Genomic DNA, 25,316 nt, shown 5'->3' on the forward strand with positions numbered 1-25,316 from the left:
CGCAGAAAAAGCATTTGATAAAATTCAGCAGCCATTCATGATAAAAACCCTTAAGAAAGTGGGAATAGAGGGATCATATCTCAACATAATAAAGGCCATATATGATAGACCCACAGCTAACATCATACTCAATGGGGAGAAACTAAAACCATTCCCCTTAAAATCAGGAACAAGGCAAGGCTGCCCACTTTCTCCACTTCTATTCAACATAGTGCTGGAAGTTCTAGCCACAGCAATCAGACAAGAAAAAGAAATAAAAGGCATCCAAATCGGTAAGGAGGAAGTAAAACTGTCATTATATGCAGATGATATGATACTATATTTAGAGAACCCTAAAGACTCCACCAAGAAACTATTAGAGCTGATAGATGAATTTAGTAAAGTAGCAGGATACAAAATTAATATTCAGAAATCAGTTGCATTTGTATATACCAATAATAAAACATCAGAAGGAGAAATTAAAAAAGCAATTCCGTTTACAATTGCTCCAAAGACTATAAAATACCTGGGAATAAATTTAACCAAAGAAGTAAAAGATCTGTACTCAGAAAATTATAAGACACTGAAGAAAGAAATGAAAGAAGATACAAATAGATGGAAACACATACCATGTTCATGGATAGGAAGAATTAATATAGTTAAAATGTCCATACTGCCTAAGGCAATATATATATTCAACGCAATTCCTATCAAACTACCAACGACATTTTTCACAGAAATAGAACATATAATCCTAAAATTTATATGGGATAACAAAAGACCCCGGATATCTTCAACAATCTGGAGAAATAAGAACAAAGTGGGAGGTATAACAATACCTGACTTCAAATTATACTACAAGGCTACAGTAATCAAAACAGCATGGTACTGGCATAAAAACAGACCCATAGATCAATGGAACAGAATAGAGAGTCCAGAAATAAATCCATGCCTATATGGCCACTTAATCTATGACAATGGAAGCAAGAATGTACGGTGGGGTAAAGACAGTCTATTCAATAAATGGTGCTGGGAAACTTGGACAGACACATGCAAAAAGATGAAGCTGGATCACCTCCTTACACCACATACAAAAATAAATTCAAAATGGCTTAAAGATTTAAATGTAAGATCTGAAACCATAAAATTCCTAGAAGAAAATATAGGAAGAAACTTCACAGACATTACCCGGAGTAAGATTTTTACTGATATATCCCCTCGCGCGAGGGAAGTAAGAGGAAAAATAAACATGTGGGATTACATCAAACTAAAAAGCTTTTTCACAGCAAAGGAAACCATCAATAAAACAAAAAGGGATCCTACTGATTGGGAAAAGATATTTGCCAATGATATATCTGATAAGGGGTTAATATCACAAATTTATAAAAAACTCACTCAACTCAACTCCAAAAAAACAAACAACCCAATTAAAAAATGGGCAGAGGACATGAAGAGACATTTTTCTAAAAAGGACACACAGATGGCAAACAGACATATGAAGAAATGTTCAACCTCACTAACCATTAGAGAAATGCAAATAAAAACCACAATGAGATACCACCTCACCCCAGTCAGGATGGCTATCATCAATAAATCAACAAACAACAAGTGCTGGCGTGGATGCGGAGAAAAGGGAACGCTGGTGCACTGTTGGTGGGAATGCAGATTGGTGCAGCCACTATGGAAAACAGTTTGGAGATATCTCAAAAATCTGAAAATGGAACTACCTTATGATCCAGCAATCCCACTCCTAGGTATCTATCCGGAGAAATCCAAAACTCCAATTCAAAAATCTTTATGCACTCCTATGTTTATTGCAGCACTATATACAATAGCCAAGACCTGGAAACAACCGAAATGCCCATCAGTAGATGACTGGATTAAGAAACTGTGGTACATTTATACAATGGAGTATTACGCAGCCATAAAGAAGAAAGAAATCTTACCATTTGCAACAACATGGATGGACCTAGAGAACATTATGTTAAGTGAAATAAGTCAGAAAGAGAAAGACAAATACCACATGATCTCACTTATATGCGGAATCTAAAGAAAAGAATAAGTGAATGAACTAATCAGAAACAGTTTTTGGAAACATGGAGGAAAAACAGGGTTGCTAGAGGGGCGGGGGGTGGGGATAAGGGGAAGGTGAGAGGTTTTGGGAACGTACAGAGGGATAGTGGATGGGGGGAGGGGGGTTCACACAGTGTGAGGGATATAAATGATAAATGTCTAAGTTTTGCTTTGTCTTGTGCACCTGAAACTAATTAAAAAAAAAAAAAAAGAAAAAAAAAAAAAAAGAAGATACAAACAACTACTGAAATTATTTCCTTCAGTACATTTTGACTATCAGAGAAGAATGTACATTAAAAAAATACAATTAAATAGAGATCCTCAGGAAGTGGAATGAATTAATGCTCAACTTAGAGTAGAGGCCATTTTTAAAGAAAAACAGCCATTTCCATCACCCTGAATGTGTAATGTCAGACCACAAAAGACACCAACCACCTGAACTTATCACAGATGGATAATTAGTATAAAGGTTCTTCCTTTCAATTTAAAAGTTCTTGTTCTCTGATGACATTTAATGATTGTCTATCAAATGACAAAAGTAGCTTCATTTAAAACATCTCACCTGAATCAACACCAGGAGACACTATTGTGACATACAATTAGATATAAACTAAAATTTTATAATTATATAAACATAACATCAATAAAAATCTGACTTATTTGTATTACTTACATAAAAGGACTGGATCAAGAACACACATCAGCATAAAATTATATTTCCCATAGTAAAATGAATTAGAACTGTATTTGTTATCGTCATATGATTAATATAGTAAAAATCAGCCTAAGGGTTTGAGTTATAAATTTTGATTGCTATGTGCATTAGACTAGTAATCATCAAACTTGATTCAAGTCCTCATATCTTTTGGGTTATGGAGACAGCCTAACATCAAAGTGGATAAATATTTTGATTAAGACATTTACTCCACCTAATGTTATTTGGAGCTCTTTTTTCCCAATAGTATAAACAATATTTGAGACTCTTATCTTTTCTTGTAATGTATGTCTTAAGTGATCCACCTAACAATATAACTCAGGAACACTTGTTTTAGACATCAGTTTGAGCTAACTTTAGGATAAAACTAAGCAAGACGGATACATTATTTCACGTCTTTGTTGTGCTTTGGCTATCAAATCATGTGCTGCCTGATATCCAACCCACTATTTGCATTGAAAACTTTAGGATCCATGAAGATTCATCAGTAATCAAGAGTATTTTTCATCAGTAAATAAGAGTATTTTTTCAGAATTTCCTCATCCTAATCTTAGAATATTATTTACAGCAGTAGTTTCTGCTGACTAATATTTTGCCATCAGTAAGATATACTATGAAGATAAACTTGCAAGTCTTTAAGTAGTATATATTGGTTGTATAGTAAAACGACATTTGGTGTCATTCAAGTGAATTTCCATTCGGAGATCTGAATTTTAAACATTTATCAATTCACCTTATTAGCTTAGGACTATTTCTGTCTTTTAGTAAAAGGGTCCTATGCTCTTTTACATTGTTGTGTTCAATGTCCTAAATAGTTTTTGACTTATAGTTTAACCATTTTTAGAATTAAAACAAAAATAATAATATTTTACTTAGAAACCATTTGGAACTAAAGAAATGAGCTGGATCTTAAAAAACACAGTTTCTTCAATCCCCGGCACTGTGCTTCCATATGGATGTCATGTTACTCATCCTGACTGTGTCATTTGCTGCTCAAGTCTGATTTATATATCTGTGGCAGTTGGGCATGTTTCCACTGCCGCTGTGAATAATGAAATTTTCGAACATTTAGCCAATAGCATCAAGCTGTTTGGTTATATAAGCAAGGGTAAAAGAGACTTTGAAACAAATAAGGTTTTTTTTATTATCACATTAAATATGTATGTTATAAAATATCTCAAGGTTTTATAATGTACATACACAAGGCCCTGAAGATGTCTCTTTATATAGTACAAAACCTCGTAAATGGTTCATCTGACCAAAGCACATCCATCTTCCCTTTGTGGTTCACTGAGAGAACAGAGCGTAAGGTTGTGTATAATGCAAATGGTTCTTTCCTCAAGGCATTGTTCTCTGATATAGTTCACCTTAATGGCTACTGTCATTTATGTAGTCACTGTAGTTTCTTTGATGGATCGTGATGACACTGAGAGATGCTCCAAGAAGGATGAGGACATTAAGGCAAAGCAGTTTAACAAATGTAGCAACTTCCATCCGTCACAGAATTGGTGCTGGATGCAGGCTTTGTCTATATGCTTAGACCAATCTACATGTTTCGATTAACTTGTTCAGTAAAATTCATCCTCATCCCAGCAGAGTAAGACAGAAAAGGCCCGTTTGGAAAAAGTCCAGAAAGATTGCTTTGTTTGTGTGTTTAGACAGAGCTTTGTCTTACCAAGGATATCAAACACTGTTCTCATTTCCTTCTAGCACTCTTGGCATGAGAATGTTTTATAGCTATTGTATTTTATAATTTGATTCAACAACTGTTCAATAATGCTACTTTTAATTAGGTTTAAATTACGAATTTCAGTAATAGATAATGGGAATTGGTAAAAAAGTGTCATAAATTGATGTATGTCCCAATGTTACCTGCTACTACTCATTACAAAATCAAAACCACCTGAAACAAGACAATGTCCATTTGTGTGATTTAGCTAATCTGTGAGAAGTCTTGGTAAATAAATAAATAAATAAGTAAATAAACAAAGGCCCTCACTTTTTCTTGAAAGCTGGGCTGATTTGTCCCTATACCTGTGATAAGCCTAGTTCTATGATTATTCATTGATGGGGGTAAAGCAAGAATATAGAGATGGAAAAGAAAAAGAAATAATAATAGACCACATTATAAGAAAATATACAAAAGGAAGTGTTTATCTAAATAATGTCTGATGACCAACTTGACTGATTAATTACCCCCGTCCCGTGCCTCTGTCCCAGCGAATTAATTGGCTAAACTTGAAGAGTTGTTTTCCTGCACAAACATGGTCTATAAGAAAGTTAGCACTGGAGGGAAAAAAGTTGTCACTGTGGTCTATTTTAATACTTTAATATACACAGGTATACATTTATAAACAACATATAGAATTGTTTTGCCTATGTTTTGAATGTACAAAAAGGGCATACATTTTTGCATCAATATTTTTAAAAGATAGATCTACCTATCTATCTATCTATCATCTGTCTATCTATCTATCTACAGTATGTATCTATCATCTGTTTGTCTGTTACTTTTATTCTTTCTTAAAGAGTTAAAAAAAATTCCTCAGTACTTCTTTTCTGGAAACTGAGGTGCCAAAATTCCTATCTCATTCTAACAGTAATTTTTTCATTATCTATACAATCTAAAACAATTTCTAAATTCAGTTAATTCATTAGAGGAAAAGTCAAATTGGTTGGAAGAAGGAGAGAAAAAGCTGTAGCAGGCCTTGACATTCTGTACTCAGTGCCAGCCTGACCCCTGCCTGCGCCCACTTCTCTGGGACTTTGAATTTCCTTGTTCTCCTTGCCTCCTGTTTGGGCTCCATAACTCAACATCTGTTATCACCTACTCTGTTCTTTTCCCTTCTTCTTTGGCAGTTTATTTTAGACTTGCTTTAGCCTTATCACCGTGGCAAGAGTTACTCTTCTTCTGATTCTGTGCCCTAATTTGGGACTCAAAGGGAGGCTCAGGGGTTCCAGGTCTTCCTCTGACCCATCCATTCCCACCCCTCCTCCTTTTGAGTTCTTACCTCCGAGTGTAAATACCAGTCCCTTAGGGTCATGCAATAATTGCCAGCAAAGTAATTTGGATTCAGGTAGCCTCATGTTTCTCTCTTTCTTATCAATTTCTCAATGTAAGGCAACTTTGTGTGAACATTTTTGAGTGTGAAAACCAAACTGAGAGAAAGAAAGAAGCAGATGACCTAAATTAGATGTGCATAAAACACCTAACACAGTGCTTGGCACATAGAAAGCTCTTAAGAAATGGCAGTTCTTATGGGGATCTAAATATGATTAAGTGGTATAATTGATTTCCAAGTTTTATTTATTTTTATATTTCCAGCATGGATTTAGGCTGATTAAACAAACAAACAAACAAATGACCAGGAAATTTGTTTAGGCTAATGAAGAACAGGGAACTGCTTATGACTCACTGCTCTTTCTTCCCTTATTATTGGAGGCAAATAGGACGCCTGAGAGCAATGCAACACTAAGTCCAAGAGGAGAGGGGTGAGAGGCAGGGCAGGAATGGGAAAGGAAGCTGACTTCATCTCTGCAAATACATAACGAGTCCCATGGCAGTCATTGATGGCAGCTGCTGTTTTGAGAAGCAAAAAGACTGCTGGGGAAAAGAATTATGTAAAGAAAATTTGTCTTGATTTTTTTTTTTTCCAAAAAATGTGTGAGGGATAGAAAACACACTGTAGATATAATATATTTAACTCATATTCTATGATTTATTCTTTAAAGAACAAATATCATCTGGGACCAAGTATAAAAAGATGAATTCATTTCCATTACTATCACAAGATTTTGTTATAATTGCATTCTTTCCAAGTGACCTTTAAGCTATGATAATGTTTGAAGTTGGCTTTCCCAATGGATGAGTTGCAATTATAAGGTGATTGTTGTAATAGCTTAGGTCACAGGTGGAATAATTGAATATTATTAACAATGACATTTGATTATGTTTCTTCATTTTTTCTGATGATATGTCAGGTTCCTCATGAAATCAAAGACCATGGAGATTCATTATTACTAGGGTTGATAGTATTGCAATTTTATAACCACCTAATAAATTAGTATTTAATACTGAGAGATTTAATCTTAAACTCAGAAGGTTGCTTTTGTTTTAAAGAAGATTTTTGCAAGGAGAAGAAAAAAGAAATCAGAAAATGCAGGAGATAAAAAGTCTTGTCCAAGCAAATGGATCTTGGATCTTTGTAATTATTTGGATTATCAGAATATCATTCTATGGTAAAAAGGAAAAACAAGGGATTACATGTCAAAAATCACTGAGCCAAAATTCTCTTGACTTCACCAATTTTGTACTTTTCTGTTTCCAGATTTTTCACATAGTTCTCTCTCCATCCTGGTTATCCTTGTTCTTTTCTAGCTCATTCCACACTAAAAGAAGTCATAAATATAATGTTCTATACAGAGTCAGAATTCTCTCACAAATGCAAATTTATATGAATGTCAAAGGAAAACATATTTATCACATTTTTCTAATTTGAGTCAATTATTATTTTACTAGGTCAGATATTTGGGTTAGGACCTTCAGAGCCTCTTTTTTTATATAAAATATTCATTAAATTAGCATGTTGACATAATATTATTGAAATTCCAGATTTTGGCTTTTATCAACATATATATATATATATATATATATATATATATATATATATATGTATATATATTTTTTTCTTTTGTAGGCGGGGTGGGAGAATCATTTTCTATTTAAAATGAAAGGAACATATGAATCAGGTCAAATGGCTAGTGTGTGTGTATGTGTGTGAGCATGATTGTGTGTGTGTGTGTGTACTACTGTTTTCATTTTCCTTCAGAAAAAAATAAAGGAAAAAAATTAGTGCCATAAAATATGTGGATGAATATATAATGTGACATTTTACATTTTATTTATTGACATTTAGTTCTCTGAAAAGTCTGCTTAATTTGCTATTAAATGAAAAATGGGCTGTTTCCAAAATAGCTACAACATTGTAATGCACTGATGTGTCTTCATGCTTGTCTTATCAACAGCAAGATATTAGGAGGATTTATGCTGCATATGAAATGTCAGCTATGGTGTTTTGATGTCTCAATGAATGTTTATTATTCCAATCATTATTCAGTGGTTGCTTTAAGGTTAGGATTACATCTTTAACATCACTGGAAAAATTTAGACAAAAACTTGACAAATTTGATAGTAATTCCTTATGGTTCTTTTGGGGTTGTAGGGTTTGGTTTATTTGCATACTTGTCTAATGGTTCACATTTAAAATTTTTGTGGCAGATAGATTTACTGCTACTATTAGTTTGACCACTGCATTCAAACCAATTATATTGATTTTAAAATGAATTTTATAAAGTTAGCTCTGTTTATAGCTATATAAAGGCACATTTTCAAATATGATGTTGTTTGAACTTGAGTGACTAAAACCAAATAAAGGTGAAGATAATTCTGAAGTAAAGCATAAGAGGTGACATGAGTGGCTAAGTTGCCTACTTGTAGGTGTCACAAAAGGATTTATCCTCACATCAGAGGGCATTTTCGAAGCAGTGAAGACTGGGGCTGTATGACCAGAATATGGTCACCTTGGTTGTGGGAATATTGTTTTCATAGTGTGGGGGCAGAGCCCCAGAAAGTAGTTTCCAGGCTCTCGGCCTCACATAGACAGGTGCTGGCTCAGGTAGTAAATGGCCATCAACTGTGATTGCATGGCCATCAGCTGTGGCTAGTTGGCCGTCAGCTGTAACCAGTGAGCCATTGGCCACTAATATAACTGCCGTGGCTATGCTAGGAGAGGGAGAAGAAGAGAGAAGAATGGGGGCTAGCAAGAAGATGGCAGCTGCGCTGGCAAGTGTGGATGGCGGTTTGCGGACACTGTGGATCCAGCCTCCAGTGAGAGTATAGTGCCGCCAGAGAGACCGTAGTGGTATGACTCCCCTACCTATGGCTCCGTGGGTGTTCCTTTTTGGCCTCACCATATCCTGCATTCTTATGTGGGGAGCGGGAGCAGAGACCCCGCAGGCCTCCCTGCATGACAATAGTCACTTTTAAATATCTATAGTCCAACAGATAGTTGTACCAAGATATGTAAGGCATTAAAATGTTTCAAATTTTCAAAAACATTTTTCATTTTAAATCCCAATTCTTAACAATTTAGGGAGAAAGAGAGAAAAAGATTGGCAAGTGGAAGGAGTCACACAATTCAAATATTGGTTATTCATATGATGTTTCAAGTATACAGAGTGTTTTCTGGAAATGAACATTGTAGTATGAATCTTCCCTCAGGGTGATAAACTAATAGATCTATTTGAAACAAAAATATTTTTAACACTTTGCCAAAATTGCTGTTACTTATCTATCTGTATACCTACCTACCGACCTACCTACTTCCCTATCTATCATTTGTTGCTGAACCATTTGGATGTAAGTTGCAGACGTTATGACACTTCACCCCTAAATACTTCAGCATCCATCTTATATACCATAATGTCACTGTCACCCCTAACATGATCAATGGTAATTCAATAATATAATTTATTATACATTTATATTCAAATTTCTGCAAAGGTCCCCAGAATGTCTTTTAGAGTGGAAACAAATGTTTTGAGGTACTATTTTGTTAAGTAAATCAAGTTCTCATATAAACATGTCATAATTATGTTTTTTCAAAATAGTCACTGGGTGTTAAATAGGCTTTGGTTTCCGTGGCCCCAAACCTCCAACTGAATCCACTAGAGCAATTGCTAAAATGAGAAATGCTAACTGCCAAAACCAAGGAATGTTAATCAGCAACCAGCTTGACTATGATTTCCAAGGTGCTAATCACTGGGAAACATTGCCTCTCATTGGCTCAGTCTATAGGATAATTACTAATTGAAAAGCAGCTAGAATAGTAAGAAGGTGCATTAGCATGTTAATAGGTCTTTGTGCCCAAAGGCTTTGGATTATAAATTATGAAGACGGCATTAGCCAGACGGACAGGACTAATTAGCATGCTGGTATTACCTGGCATCCTATGGTGGCTAAAGGTAAATAAAGTGACTGTAACCATTTAGGCACAGCTTGTTTGTCATTAAATTGCTCACTTTTGGTAGTCAGGAGTAGGGTTTTATCCTGTATGTAGAGCACCGAGAGTCAGTAATTCTCGATAACTAATAACTAGCAAAGCATTTCGCCTTTTTGTACCTTGGCTACAATCAATCTTCATGTGCTGCAGTTTCCCCCACCTCTAATAAATGAAATGGGCAACCCATTCAATCTCTTCATGCCTCTGTTTCATCAGCTGTAATATATGGTTGAACTAGAAATTCTCTGAGATCCTTTCCCAATTTGAGATTTGATGGGGCTGTGTAGATTCATGCCCAGTAACAGATCTGGAATGGGAGGAGAAGTAGGCTAAAAGCAAAGGTGTTTCACTTAAGGCACCTGGAACCAATATTTCCAAATGAAAACAACCTATGAACAAATATAGTGGGGATGATTTTATATTTCCTAAGTCATACAGGCTGCCTTATTGGCCTCCTGGGAGGTTATCCTTCCCAGGTAAGTAGATGATTGTTTTGTTTTCTATCCTGGAACTGTCACTTTTTACAAAGGTGCTGTGGGAATTCTGGGGAAGAGAGAGATTCCCATCTCAGCTCACCTGAGAACTCAATAGGAAGAAATGACTGTTACCTTCAAAATGCTCTATGTCAGTGGTTTCAGTTGTACTAAGGTAAGACTATTTAACAGAGTAAAATTTTTCTGCAGTTGTGACTTGAAGAGTCCACTTTAGTTCGTGTCATAAGTCAATGAGTGTGTGGCTTTGATCAGAGCTATTTCTACTATTGAATATAACGATAATAACTAACATTTAATGAATACTTACTATTTGATGGGGATAAAGCTAAGTGCTTTACAAAGATTATTAGCATATTATAGTTAATCCTCACAAAACACCATGACATTGGACTCTTAATAGCCTCATCTAAAAGATGAAGAGCTTAGGAGTTTAGGCCACCCAACTAAGTTAAAGGGTGGAGCTGAAATGTAAACGTAGGGCACATTCTCAAAGTGTTTGCTGTGGTTCCTGATGCTGTGTCTAAGGTTACGGAAGGCTTGAAGTCTCTGCTTAGCAACACCTACAACTCCATGTCTCCTAAGAGAGACCTGAAAGTTTCAGAAAATCCTGGAAGCTTTCTTTTGTCTTCCCTGCTTGTTATTCCTCCAGTTGCCTGCATCTTACGCCTCAGTAGCTTCTTAACCTTCCAGGCAGGATAGTTGGCAGTTTTGTTGTAGAAGGGCTTTAAGAATTGGAGGCGGGGGGTTGGCTGTCAAGGTCCATTCTAGTTCTGAGTGCTTGCAACTCACTATGACTCATAACATACATTTAGGTTGTGGTTAGTACTTTAGTGCTAGCCCTCGGCCTCAGCTCAGTGTGATGCCCCTAACCTGTCACATTGATGTTCAACAGTTAATAGGTGGCATTGATAAAGCATGTTGAAAAATCAAGTGTGTTGGTATGTTAATGTCTGTAGCAGGTCCATGGTTCGCAGGCATAATGAGATAAAAAACACCACTGCTTATGACCTTGGTCAATAGTGCAGTGTCATATTCCTGCCACGTTTTGTTGGCCCCCTAAGGTAGCTTTCTCTCCTCTTTGTCTAGCAACGGCACTCAAATAGCAGAACTCAGTTACAACTTTCAGTTTTTTTTGAAAGGCTTTCTCTTCTCAATATAAATTTATCTAATCACATAAAAGAATGGGGGAATTTGAGGGTTATATTTAAGTAGCTATTTTCATATTAGTGGTATGTCCATAAAATATATTGTACTTTGCTGGTCATCTCAGTCGAAGAACCCTGGATCCATTCCCCAAAGTGGCTCTGATTCCACTGCTATGTAAAACCCATATATAACACCCTGGTATATTAGTCATTTCTGGCTACTATCACAGAAGACTGGGTGGCTTAAAGAACACAAGTTTATTTCTCATAGTTCTTGCGGCTGAGAAGCCCAAGATCAAGGTTCTGGCAGCTCTGGTATCTAGTGAGATCCTGCTTTCTGGTTTGCAGAATGGCCATGTGCTTGTAACCTCACCTGGCGGGGAACAGACAGAGAAGAAGCAAGCTCTCTTGTGTCTCCTCTGAAAGGGTGCTAATCCCATTATGAGGACTCTACCCTCATGACATAATTACCTCCCAAAGGCCCCGTCTCTTAATGCCTTTCCATTGAGGATTAGGGTTTCAACATACAATTTGGAGAGACTTACACATGCAATTCATCACATCTTGTTAATAATTATTAGTAATAGTAATGGTAACTAACATTTATCAATTATCTCCTATGTTCCAGGCCCTGGGCCAAATATTTGACAAATATCTCCATATTCAAATAACCTGATAAGATAAATACTATTAAGTTTTAAAACTTCCTTTTAAAAGAAAAAATTATCAGCCACTTGACCTGCGGGATCAGAGGAGGATGTGGCAAAGCCAGATGGAGGCCACCCTGGCCAAGTCCGGGTGTCCCCTTCTCCTGCCTTCACTCCACCCTACTCAGTCCTGGGCTCTGGCCCACCATAGGGGTAAGAAATGGGATGTCCTTCCAGGCTGGTCTGGCCCACAAGAAATGCATAATTGCGAGGTTGTGCCAGCCAATCCCTCCCAGCAGACTGGAGGCCGGAGACAGAGAGGCGGGAGGATGTCCCAGCAACCCCAGCTGTGGCCAGAATTTTGAGGTGCCCCCACAAACATGGGCAGGGGGAGAGACCCAAGTCCCCACAGTGGGTCCTCCCTTCAAGTGATAGGTTGTCCTGAAGGAAGCTCCAGAACCTATTGTCAGTCTTCAGGAACGTTATAATAATCTACATATGGAAAAGTCCCAGAAAATAATCCTTTTATATTGCATATACTCTAAGGAGTGGATGAAGAAATTGATAAGGAATTGGAAGGAATCACATTAAACATTGCTGGTAACAACCGGTTGGAAGAGTAACAGGTGAAGATTTTTGGCTTCTTTCCAGAATTTTAGAGAAGAATCCATATATCAATGAAACAATACAATTTCATTTACTTAAACCTTACATTTAATGATATTGGGCCTGAAGGTAGAGAATTGATTGCTAACGCACTGCATAAGAATACAATGCTGAAATACCTAAGAATGACTGGAAACAAGATTGAAAATAAAGGTGGAATGTTTTTTACTGCCATGCTACAAATTAATTCATCCTTAGAGAAGTTATATCTGGATGACTGCCATCTGGGAATGCAAAATGTGATAGCATTTGCTACAGTCCTAACTCAAAACCAAACAATCAAAAGAATAAACCTAAACTGACCTATACTATACAGCGAACACGAAGAGTCCACTGTTCACCTAGGTCACAGGTTAAAAGAAAATCACTGTCTTGTTGAACTACACATGTGTAAGCATGATCTAAGAAACTGTGGTATAAAAGTTATGTGATACATTGTATCTGAACAAAAGCTGCAATAACATAACGTGATGGAATGGTGTTTTGGGCTGATGTACTAAAAGGTAATACTACCCTAGAAGTAATAGATCTTTCTGTTAACAAAATGAAAAATGCAGGAGCACAGTATCTCTGAAACTTCCCAACACAGGAGTCTTCAAGCGTTGTCAGTAGTCAGCACCAACATACAGGGAGAAGGATTTATTACCTTTTCACAATCAATGAAAACAAATCCCACACTCTCTGCATTTGAGGAAATAGCTACATTTGAGGAATCAAGTTTGATGAGGCCACTTGTGTGGCGTATTCAGACTTAATTCAAATGGGCTGTCTAACACCAGACAATACAGATGTGGAGCCATTTGTGGGGGATGGATGGGGGTATCTGATGGACAGGGGTATGTTGCAGAAGTCTCCAATGGCCTTAAAAAGCACCATTACTGGACACCAACTTATGGAGAAGCTTGTAGCCACTCAGCTAATCCAGGTGTTAGTCTTGTATAGGTTGACATCTATAAAAAACAAACTGTTAAATAATTTTCACGTATTTGTCTTATTACATTCACAGATTAATATTTTATTGCCTATTAAATTTTTCTTTCATAAATTAGAACAAGTTACTTTTGTCAAATGTGTAAAAGATATGACTATATTAAACTTTGTATAACTGCTCATTATGAAAAAAAATTACCAAAGCAATTAATACATATGTTGAACAGTAAAGAACTTAAAATGAAAAGCAACTTTGCTTGCTATTTCTCTCTACTCCAAATTTCACTCCCTCTCCCCAGAGGAAACCTCGTTTTTTTTTTAAAAATACAATTTTTTTAATTGAAAAATTGTAATTTTTCAATTACAATTGCCATACAATAGTATATTAATTTCAGGTGTGCAACATAGTGCTTAGACATTTATATAACTTATGAGGTGATCACCCCAATAAGTCTAGTATCCATCTGGCACCACATATAGTTATTATATTGACTATATTCCCTGTGCTATACTTTATATCCCATGACTATTTTTAATAACTAGCAATTTGTACTTCTTAATCCTTTCCTTTTTCACCTAATCCCCCTCCCATCTGGTGACCATAAATTTGTTCTCTATTTATGAGTTCATTTCTGTTTTGTTTGTTCATTTGTTTTTTAGATACCACATATAAGTGAAAAGATGGTATGTGTCTTTCTCTGTATGACTTATTTAACTTAGCATAATACCCTCTAGGTCAATCCATGTCGTCGAAAATGGCAAAGTTTCATTCTTTTGCATGGCCGAGTAATATTCTATTGGATATATATATACCACCTCTTCTTTATCCAGTCGTCTATTGATGGACATTTAGGTTGCTTCCATATCTTGGCTGTTGTAAATAATACTGCAATGAACACGGGGGTGCATACATCTTTTTGAATCAATGTTTTGGATTTCTCCAGATAAGTATCCAGAAGTGGAATTGCTGGGTCATACTGTAGTTCTATTTTTATTTTTTTTGAGGAATCTCCATACTGTTTTCCATAGTGGCTGCACCAATTTGCAATCCCACCAACAGTGTACGAGGGTTCCCTTTTCTCCACATCCTTGCTAACATCTGTTGTTTTTTGATTTATCAATAACAGTCATTCTGACAGGTATGAGGTGATATTTCATTGTGGTTTTGATTTGTATTTTTCTGATGATTAGTGTGATGTTGAGCATTTTTCCATGTGTCTGTTGGCCATCTATATGTCTCTTTGGAGAAAAGTCTCTTCAGGTCCTCTGTACATTTTTAAATCAGATTTTTAAAGAATTTGAGCTGTAAGAGTTTTTAAAATATATTTTGTATATTAAACCCTAATCGGATATATAATTTACAAATATCTTCTCCCATTCAGTAGGTCAGAAGAAACCAATGTTGCATATTTATAGTATTATTCTAATTATTTTATGTCCTCTTTTTAGAGATGAGGAAATTGAGGCAAAAGAGGTTAATTTTCCCAAGATCCCACAAATAGTAAAGCTGGGATTTGATCCCAAGTAGTGTGACTGCACAGACTTACATGTAACCACCCTTCAACACTTACTTCCAAAATAGAAGTTTTGGTAGCTGAAACTATGTAAGTGGAAAGGAAATCAGATTAATTAAGATTAACTGTTGATTAATCTTGCAGTTGTCTAGAGACAGAGACTTTCTCTCTTACATGAGGACTTTTACTTAAAAAATGCTATTGTGTTATACCACCCCAGTCACCCAAGTTATTGTTAGACTTATATGCCCTACTGCGCATGAAAACAAAAGTCCACTAATCGATTCAAGAAATGCCATTAAGTGGAGTTAGGGATTTATTAAAGTGGAACCAGTCCAGTTTGGTGCATGAAGGGTTACAGTAGCTTCCTTCTAATATCATTCTAAAGAAGTGATTTGGGAATCGTACAATTATTGGCTACTGTTACGTTTGTGCATGAGCTTGGACTGATAACAGTATGAGTCAAGTGCATTCCATTAGTGATCTTAGCAGCAAAGCAAAGATACATAATTGATTGTTGGTGTTGATTGAAGATGTCCAGTAAGCACCTGAAAATAAAGTGTCTCTGTTCAGTTTCTAAAAGTGACAGAAGTGGCCTCCTTTCATCATTGCCAATGTAGGGGAGAAGAGAAGTAGCCTTTCCTGTCAGGGCCAGTGAAACAGTGCTAGGAATTAGTGTCCAATATCACCAAAGACCCAGAGCACTTAAGCAAGAAGTAGAAATGGTGTCTCAGAAATGGAACGTGTTTTTCAAAAAGGTTCCTGTACTTATAGTCCTGTTTTGTTCTCTGTTTCAGTATTTTCTTTAACACTAATTAATTCAACAAGCAAACACCTATGGTGAAAGCACTAAGCTAGGTTTTGCGGGGACAACAAGGGCGTAGGCCACATATCTACTCTTGAGAAGTTTATAGTCAATCTGTGTGACAGGCAAAGATGTACATACAATCCGAAACTCCTAGGGTTCTTTAAGATAGAATTTAACCAAGCTCTGTACTCTGTAATGCAGGTGACAAGTGCTAAGAGAATCTCAAAATATTTTCTTTTATTTGCTGTTAGCATATAAAATAGTTTCTGTCTCCTTTTTTTTTTTTTCCCCCAAGTTAAACAAAATACCTTCCCTTCTCATAGACCAGTGCACTTATTGAAAAGAGACTGTGGAATGGTTTTTAGGACTATGAGCCTGGATGGGCTTTGGGTCCAGTGTCTTTTACTAGATCTTGGACCTTGGCTGAATTACTTGACTCCATTAAGCCTCCGCTTTCTTATTTATAAAATGAAGAAAATAGTGGTCGTTACTTCATGGAGTTTTGTGAGGAATAGAGAAAATAGTGTAAAGCACTTTACCATATTGTCTAATGCATGATGAACATTCAGTGATAGCTCTTGCTATTGTTATTCATAACAACATTGAAAAAATTCTTAAAAGTAAATTACTCCTAAATTTAACTCTTCACCTCAGCAATTGATATCATTTTGGTGTATTTTAGTCTTTGCCTATATGTATGTACAGGTAAACATGCTGAGGGCTTATTTGCACCTGTGATTGATTTTTGGTGCTCACCACTTCTCTGAACAGCACTTACCAAGATCATCATGCCTTCCTTGCCCCTGATTCCCAAGGACGTTTTCAGTCCTTACCTTCTTATTGACCTTGGGCGCACTTGGGTGCTGTTAGCTCCCCACTCCTCCTAGAAATACACACTCTGGATTCTCCTGTCACCTACTGTTTCTCCAATCCTACCTTTTCCAGGGCTCTCTCTACTTTTATAGTCAAACTGACCATTATGGGATGAATTATGTTTCCTCAAAATTCACATGTTGCAGTCCTAACCCACACTACCTCAGATTGTGACTGTACTTGGAAACAGTCTTTAAAGAGGTAATTAAGTTACAGTAAGGTCACTAGGACAGCGTCTAATCCAACTTGACTGATGTCCCTACAAGAAGAGATCAGGACATAGACAAGCAGAGAGGGAAAACCTTATGAAGACACAGAGAGAAGTGTCTTCACAAGTCAAGTAGAGAGGCCTCTGAAGAAATCAACTCTGCTAACACCTGTTCTTGGACTTCTAGCATCCAGAACTGTAAGAAAATAAATTTCTGTTACTTAAGCCACCTAGTCTGTGGTACTTTGTTATGGCAGCCTTAGCAGACGAATGCAGTGACATTCCAGACAGTGAATCTGATGGTGCCATACCCCAGCTGAAAACTCTAACCATTCTGTATTAACCAATTGATCAGTACCAGTGTTCTTTCAATAGCTCACTTGGCATTCCGGACCCCTGCCCTGGTTTCTCGCCAACATCTCCCTACACCTCCCCACACCTTCTCTTGGCCAGCTCCGTGGATCCTTCAGGTCTCAGCTTGGAGACTGCCTCCTCTTGCATTTACTGCCACCCAGCACTCACCACACTGGTGTATTGCCTGGTTACTTGGTTGTATTTCCCCTGGGCCGTAAGCTCCTTGAAGACAGGGAAAACATTCCCTTCACTTGTATCCTCTGAGACTGGGAGGATTCCTGGCATGTAGTAGGGTCTCAGGATTGTTGAATAAATGAATGAGAGGCTATTAGTAGACGAGAAAATCATTTTCCTAATTCTGATGGTGAGCTTAATGAGATTGGGCAAAAATACAAATGTTAAAGCTACTTTAATTCTGTAGATCTGTCCTATTTTGAAAATTGTTCATTACAGAAGATACTTAAACTTGGAGTACAAATATTCCACTTTGCCTACTTCTGGTGGTAAATTTCTCAGCCTCAGACCTCTGTTATGTGAAAGTACCCACTGCTGCAAGAAAAATTAAAAACCAGTACCATATAAATGCAAAATAGGATTTTATTAAATTTCCTCCCTCCCTCTCTTCCCCTCTTCCTCCTCCTTCTCTCTCTCTCTCTCTCTCTCTCTCTCTCTGTGTCTCTCTCTCTCTCCCTCTCTCCCTCTCCCTCTCCCATTTCCAAAGTAATACATTTATATCTGATTCTAATATATATCAGATTATATTAGAATCAGATATAAATGTATTACTTTGGAAATGATAAACTCACCTTCTGAAACTACATAAATGGAGACACATCAGGGAAATCAGTCCAAAAAGTGTTTAGTTTTCATGCGGTAAATTTACTTGGTATTTTTAGCACTTGTGGAGCCAGCAACCAGTATTTTTACTGGTGGAAGAGAGTGGGTAAATTTGTGCTTCAGAAAATGCTAGAAGAGTTTTGTGTAGATGATTTTACAGAAGTACTTGGAGCCCAGGAAATGAAACTTTTTCAACATGTTGGCATTAGAAGTTTGTCACTGCATGTCCTTCAGAGGGGAGGAGAGCTCCACGTTAGGAATAGCCACCTGGCTCTGAGGAAATAGTTTTGGTTCTGGGAATGAGCCAGATGAGAAATAATTTCATCCATTATTGATGAACATGCTCATAGTTAAAGATGATTTTCTACATGAGCAGAGATGGAGCTCACGCTTCTGCATATATATATTTTTAAACCTCCAGGCACACACTCAACACTTAAATGTTTAAAAGCATCCCACACACTGCGGATATTCATAAGCATCCAACTAAATATAATCAAAATTAGAACTTAAAAGAAAAAATATACAGACCACTGGCATATTTTAAATTTCAAATATGGAGGACCTCCCATCCCCAAGGAAATTCTATTATATCACAGCTTACTTGACATTTTTTTTTTTTTTTTTTTTTTTTTTTTTTTGTGGGGAATAACAATAAAGAAATTCGGGAAGGAACGTGTTCTCTTCAGGTTGAAATTAAAAACGAAACTAAAAACACCAACCTCTAAAAGCTCTTTAAAAATACCCTTCTATTTAATAATAATAATAAAAAAAATCTCCCTAGCTGAATTTTCTTTGATTTATTTTGTTGATCATGCCTAACTTACGTTACCTGTAAAAACTGACACATGCTTTCGTGTCCATGCTTTCGTTCTCAGAGCAGAATTATATCAGGGCCCGATGCTAAAGCACTATGCAGTTACTATTATCAAATGCTGAATCTCATTTCAGCTATGATGAAAGGCCCCTAGTATTAAAACACTGGGTTTACAGATGATAGATGAAAAATGTATTTTTCAAACCATGGCCTTTGTGGTTGGACATGACTTGCTTACTATGGAAATTTCTCCAGCTGCCTAGAAATGTTGCTTAGCAACCCCTGGAAACACAGAAAACCTAATATCATTTCCAAGTTGCTTGTGGGTAAAGGGATTATTAAAAATATCAGTTAGAAAAAAAGGACCACAAAGTTTGTTCTTGGGCACCACAACAACGAATACTTTCTAGTTTGAAAGTTGCTCTGTGCCCCTTTCCCACAGTATTTCAAATGCTTTGCATGTGTTCTCCTGTGAATGCTCTAGATTCTAAATCTCAACAGAGGAGGGTGATTTGAAAAGACCGTCAGAGGATTCAATTCCTTACTCACAGGCTGTGACTCCATTCCACTCCCTGCTTTGGTTAGCAGCAGCCAGCCAGCTTTGATGGCTGCCTAATGCCACAGCTGCCAGCTTCCTTCAGACCCAGCAATTTCCGGGTGGATTGTGAGTGATTTGTAGTTGGCTGCTGCCCTGACTCTGTTCTGCTGGTCAGCCAAGGCTGTGGGCAGCTTGTTCCAGAAAGAGCACCCTACACTCTTGCTCTCTGGTCTGATACCCTTGCTTCTGCCCACAGATCCACTCCACTGATGGCACAAAGCTTATGAAGGGCTCTAGTCTCTACAGTAGGCAGGTAGGCGTTCTGTATTGTAAGCAGAGTAAAATGGCTGGCTGGGCTCTGGCTTTATTTTATTCAAAGTCCCTATTTTATTCATAGGACTGGAAAATTGTTTAGTTGGATAAATGCATTGATGGATTTTCTGTGTGTGACAGAAAATGAATCTTCCTAAATTAATTTGAACAACTGAGTTGTATCCAACCTGGAACTAAATATAGCTTTGAAACTAAATATAGTTTTAAAAGTCCATCTCCACTCTTAATAATTGTCATAGCAATAGTAATAATGAAGATAGCACTTTCAATATCTGTAGTGTTACAGTCTATAGAAAACGTGGACATCTGTGTTTTCATATGATCTGCATAAGTGCCTTTGAGAGGGGTTAATACTAGTTCCATTTTGTAGCAATTGAAGGGATTCTTGAAGAGGTAAGATGGCTTGTTCAAGGTCATTGACTAGTAAGTGGAAGCAGTGTTCTTGAACCTGAGTTTTCTGGTTTCCAGTCTAGTGTGATTGTTATTTAGACTTTTGGGTTGAGGTCTGTCTATAGGAGAAAGCCCAGAAGTGACCAGCATAAAGATCCCTGAACTGGGAGGACTGGACTGGAATCTCCTGTGTGATTTTGGGGAAATCACAAGTCTTGTGGACATGGATTTCCTCATCAATTATGTTAGGAGTTAAGCCAAATCATCTCCAAATCTTAAAATTCTTAATAAAAAGTGAAAGTGGCATGGAGAAAGCCACAAACTAGTCACCATTATTGTAAAACACTTCAGAAGTAGTAATGGCATGTTGATGGTTCAACCTGGAAGCCATTCTTGGTTTTAGGATCAGTTTTCATGTAATTCATTTTCTCCTGAAGAACTAATTTTACTTCTTCAGCAAAAGCCTGAAAAAGTGAAAATATCAGTTCCAATTTCCTGCTCCTATCATGTTAATTGAGTGCTTATTGTTTGCTACCCTGTGCTAAGCACCTCACATGAGGTAATCATTTCCACAACCCTGAGAAGGGACTTGGATTATTACATGTCCATTCCATGGAAGTTGCAGTTCTGATAGTTGTGTGACCAGATTTGCCCAGAATTACACAGTGAAGAAGTTTCAGAACCGTGTTAAAGCCAGGCAGACTGACCACCATGCAGGGCTGACAGTACTTCCTTGTCTCCAGGCCATGGCTGTGAGGGGACACTGTGGCTGACCCTTTCAAAGAGACCTTCATTTTAAAGTTTCGTTTGAGATTGATTTCTTCACAGTTAGGGTGGATTACACATGAATTTACATGGATTGAATTCTGTATCATCAAAACCCAGACCATATTATATATGCCTCCTAACTAAAGTGGACCTCCTTCCCGCCCACCCCGCCACATCTTTGCATATACACCATTGATCTGCCAGACCTAGGCGTGGACTCATGCATAGATGGTAAAATTATATTTTATTCCTCTCCCAGTCACCTGCACTAGGAGCCTTCTGTTAGCCTGCCTTATCAGTTTTGACTCAAAGATGGACTCATTATAGTCTCAAGAAACCCTCAGGCCAAATGACTTTTACTAGATCGTTATAGACCATAGTTTCTAACCACATGGTCAGTGGACATCTGCACATTAGTCACCGGAGGATCTTTACATCATTCAGATTTCTGAGTACTGCCTCTCAACCTAATGAGCCATAACCTTTGGGAAGGTGGAACCTTAGAATGTGCATTTTTAACAATCTGCCCAGGGGACTCCCAAGCATGCTGAAGCTTAAGAATCACTCAGGTGCAACTTATGCCCTCTCAAAAAATTAATTGCATGCAATATTCCTCCTGTATTTCAGTCTCCTTTTCTACCGGAAGGGAAAAGCTTAAGGGCCTTCTTCCTCTTTTCTCCATTTCTTTCTTTCTTTCTTTTTTCTTTTTGCTGCTTTGACTTCTTGCCGACTCCCTTCTGCCTCTCATATTGGGAAGAACCACAGCTATGCAGAAAAGAGCTATTTGCTCCTTGACTATTTGCAAAGTTTATGCAACACTTATGTCCCTTTCCACTTGGTAATTGTCCAGTACGGTCGTTGAAGAGGTTCTGTGCATACTTCACACGCCACTGAATTTCAATTCCACAGAAATCATCAGTCACTCCCCTTCTGAGCTGGATGCTTGCATCTCTGTCAGCGAGAGTCACCAGACCTTGAATGTGAACATTCAAGGAAGAAGGTGTTCCCATCAGTGTTGCCAGATGGAGTATAGGTTTGCAGCACTTCAAGACTCCATTAAATTGGCCTCTCGATCTCTCATTTCATTCTCCCCCTTTCTTTTACTCCCCAACACCCATAGGCTACAGCCTTATTCATTCATGAATAACTCCTTTCTTGCATGTTTTCTCTAACTCTTCTGATATCCATGGTAACCAGGCCACAGTTAGCACAAGTGCCACAAAGAGGTCAGCTCATGGGAGACCTTGAAAGACTTCACTTTCTATATTCTGATAATCTCTGTGTGTGGCTGTTTACATAGAAACTACCAGAGCCAGAAAGAGAGAAGTAGACATGTTGTAACATACAGGGCCCTACCCCTATGCCATCATTTGGGTTTAATCACTTCATCTCCGATTTCACTCAAAATCCTCATGCCTTGTAGGGTTGAGCTGGCTATTCACAAACACTGGGGTTTTAGTCTCTTCCTGTTTGTTCAGCAACGTAAACCATGTCCCAGAATATGCTCTCACAGTTCTTTTAGGCTCTCCTGGTGGGTGGAGGCTGCATAAGTAAGGATACTGAGGTACTGGAACACATTGCATATTCTCTTTCTTTGGACCATTCCAGAGAGGAGTCATTTAGGAGAGAAATACAGTTTTAATTTAGCTTAATACACATTTATTCCATCACAAAACACTTATTAACAGTGTTCTGTGGAACATAATCTTATAGAATTCTCTGGCAAATGTAGCTGAAGAACCAAGGGATTTTGTCACTTAACTGGTAGATTAATCATAATTCTTACTTCTATTCTTTCCTCTTTGGATCCACTACTGGGCATTTACACCTTTGTTAGAGGAAGGCTAGAAGAAGAAAGGTTAAACTGACTTTGTTAGAAAGGGCTTATGAGTGTTTTCAATTCCCTTCTAAATTCAGGACTCACTTTTTACCTCATTCTGACATTGTAGGCCATGTATCATGTTGTGCTACCTTTCCAACTTTCACCCCTCCTGTGTTCCTGAACATTCTCCTCCAGCCAGCCACCTGCTGCTCCCTGTGCTAATGATTTCTTACTTTTATGCCCTTCCTCATGCTGTTCCTAAAGCTTTAAAAGCCCCCCTTTTCATGTGTCTCTTTTATGAAGCCTTTCTTGACTGACACCTCCTCTTCTCCCTGCTTAATTAAATAATGATTTTATTCAACACATGTCAAGTGAATGCTTATTGTGTGAAAGACTAGGTTGGAGCCTTGTGATTCAGCAATAACGGAGACAGACCTGGTCTGTTACCACAGAGATGGGATTCTCTATCTTCTCAACCCTATCTCACTTTGCTTATACTGCCCTTATAGCAAATGGTCTTAGTCATTGCCTCTTTTTATAATTTTTATTTTGAAACAATTTCAAATTGACAGAAAAGTTAAATAGTATGAATGGCTCACATATATCCTTCACTCAGAGACTCCATTTAAATTTCCCTTATAGCAGTAGGATCCAATCTACTTTATACCTAGTTATCTTGTTGCTCAAATCTCCAACCTGGAATGATTCTTGTCTGTCTTTGACTTTCTGTGACCTTGAAGTATTTAGAAGATTACAGACCAATTTGAGTTTGATGCTTTCTCACAGTAAGAGCCATAATTTTGGGCCAGAATTTCATAGAAGTGATACTGTGTTCTCATTTCATCCTATCTGGTGGCAGTTTTTTGTCTACTCTCATTGCTGGTGGTGTTAACTTTGATTCCTTAGTTAAGATGATGTCTTCTGAGATTCTCCCCTATAACATTACCTTTCTTCCCCTTTGTAATAATAGGTATTTTGTGGGGAGACACTTGGAGAATATGTAAAACTAGTTACTCATCCCACATTGATCTACCAGTTTTAGCCTCCATGATGTTTCTTGCCTGAATTCATTATTATTCTTTTTTATTTAGAGTATTCCATTTTCTTCAGCATGCTTACTTTCTCCATTCCCATATTCCGGGTCAGGCCTTTACTCTCCCCCTTTTTATGTTTCGGTTGCTACAAATTGACCCTGTTGATGGTGGTCGAATAGCCTCCTCTAGTATTTATTGTAGTGCAGGTCGTGTATTAGAAAATTCCCTCAGCTTCTGTATGTCTGGAAAGGTCTTTATTCCTCCTTCATATCTAAAGGATATCTTTGCTGGATATATTATTCTTGGCTCATAATTTCTCTCTTTCAGTAGTTTGAATATTTGGTTCCACTCCCTCCTGGCTTGTAGAGTTTCTGCTGAAAATCTGATGATAATCTAATGGGCTTTCCTTTGTAGGTTACCGTCTTCTTTTCCCTGGCTGCCTTGACGATTCTTTCTTTGTCATTGGTTTTAGACAGGTTCAATACAATGTGCCTTGAAGAAGGCCTGTTGGAATTGATGTAATTAGGTGTTCTATTTGCTTCTTGGATTCGAGGCTCCAGTTCTGTCCACAAGTTTGGGAAGTTCTCATCAACAATTTGTTTGAATATATTCTCTGTTTCCTTCTCTCTTTCTTCTCCTTCTGGTATGCCCATTATTCTTATATTGCTCTTTCTGATGGAGTCAGAAAGTTCTTGTGGAGTTCTTTCATATCTTTTAAGTCTCTAGTCTCTTTCTCTATCTGTGTAATTTCCAGTTTTCTGTCTTCGATGTCACTGATTCTTTCCTCCATCTGGTCAACTCTACTACCTAAGCTGGTTATTTCATTCTTAATTTCTTCTATTGAGTTCTTAATCTCCAGAAATTCTCTTTGGTTCTTTTTTAAAATTTCAATCTCTTTCGTAAAATGCTCATATTGTTCTTTGATTGTTTTTCTGAGTTCATTAAACTGCCTTTCTGTGTTTTCTTGCAACTCTTTGAGTTTTTTCAGATCTGCAATCTTGAATTCTCTGTCATTTCAATCATATATTTCCATGTCTTTAAGTTCCTTTTCTGGAGACTTTTCACTTTCTTTCTGAGCTGTCTTTTTGCCTTGGTTATTCATGGCAATTACTGATATATTATTTCTCTTCCTAGGCATCTACAGGAGTGGCTTCTGCAATAGGTTGATAGGAAGAGGTCTTTCTTTTGTTTTCCAGTACTTGTTGGTAGAATGTTTTATTTTCTCTCTGACTGCGGCGTTTTTTTTCTCTCTCACACGGTAGTGCTATGTTTTCTCTGCACTATTCCAGCTTCTCATACAATGGGAGACG

General features: G+C 37.4%; 1 pseudogene; it reads left to right on the forward strand.

Moving 5' to 3' along the window:
- Positions 1 to 13,722, forward strand: part of LOC109435646 (leucine-rich repeat-containing protein 34 pseudogene) — a 116,392-nt pseudogene extending 102,670 nt beyond the window's left edge.
- Positions 13,723 to 25,316: the final 11,594 nt, after the last annotated feature.

This window comes from Rhinolophus sinicus, chromosome 3 (genome assembly GCF_057876585.1).
Source record: "Rhinolophus sinicus isolate RSI-liver-muscle chromosome 3, RSI-T2T, whole genome shotgun sequence".
In the NCBI taxonomy this organism is placed as follows: domain Eukaryota; kingdom Metazoa; phylum Chordata; class Mammalia; order Chiroptera; family Rhinolophidae; genus Rhinolophus; species Rhinolophus sinicus.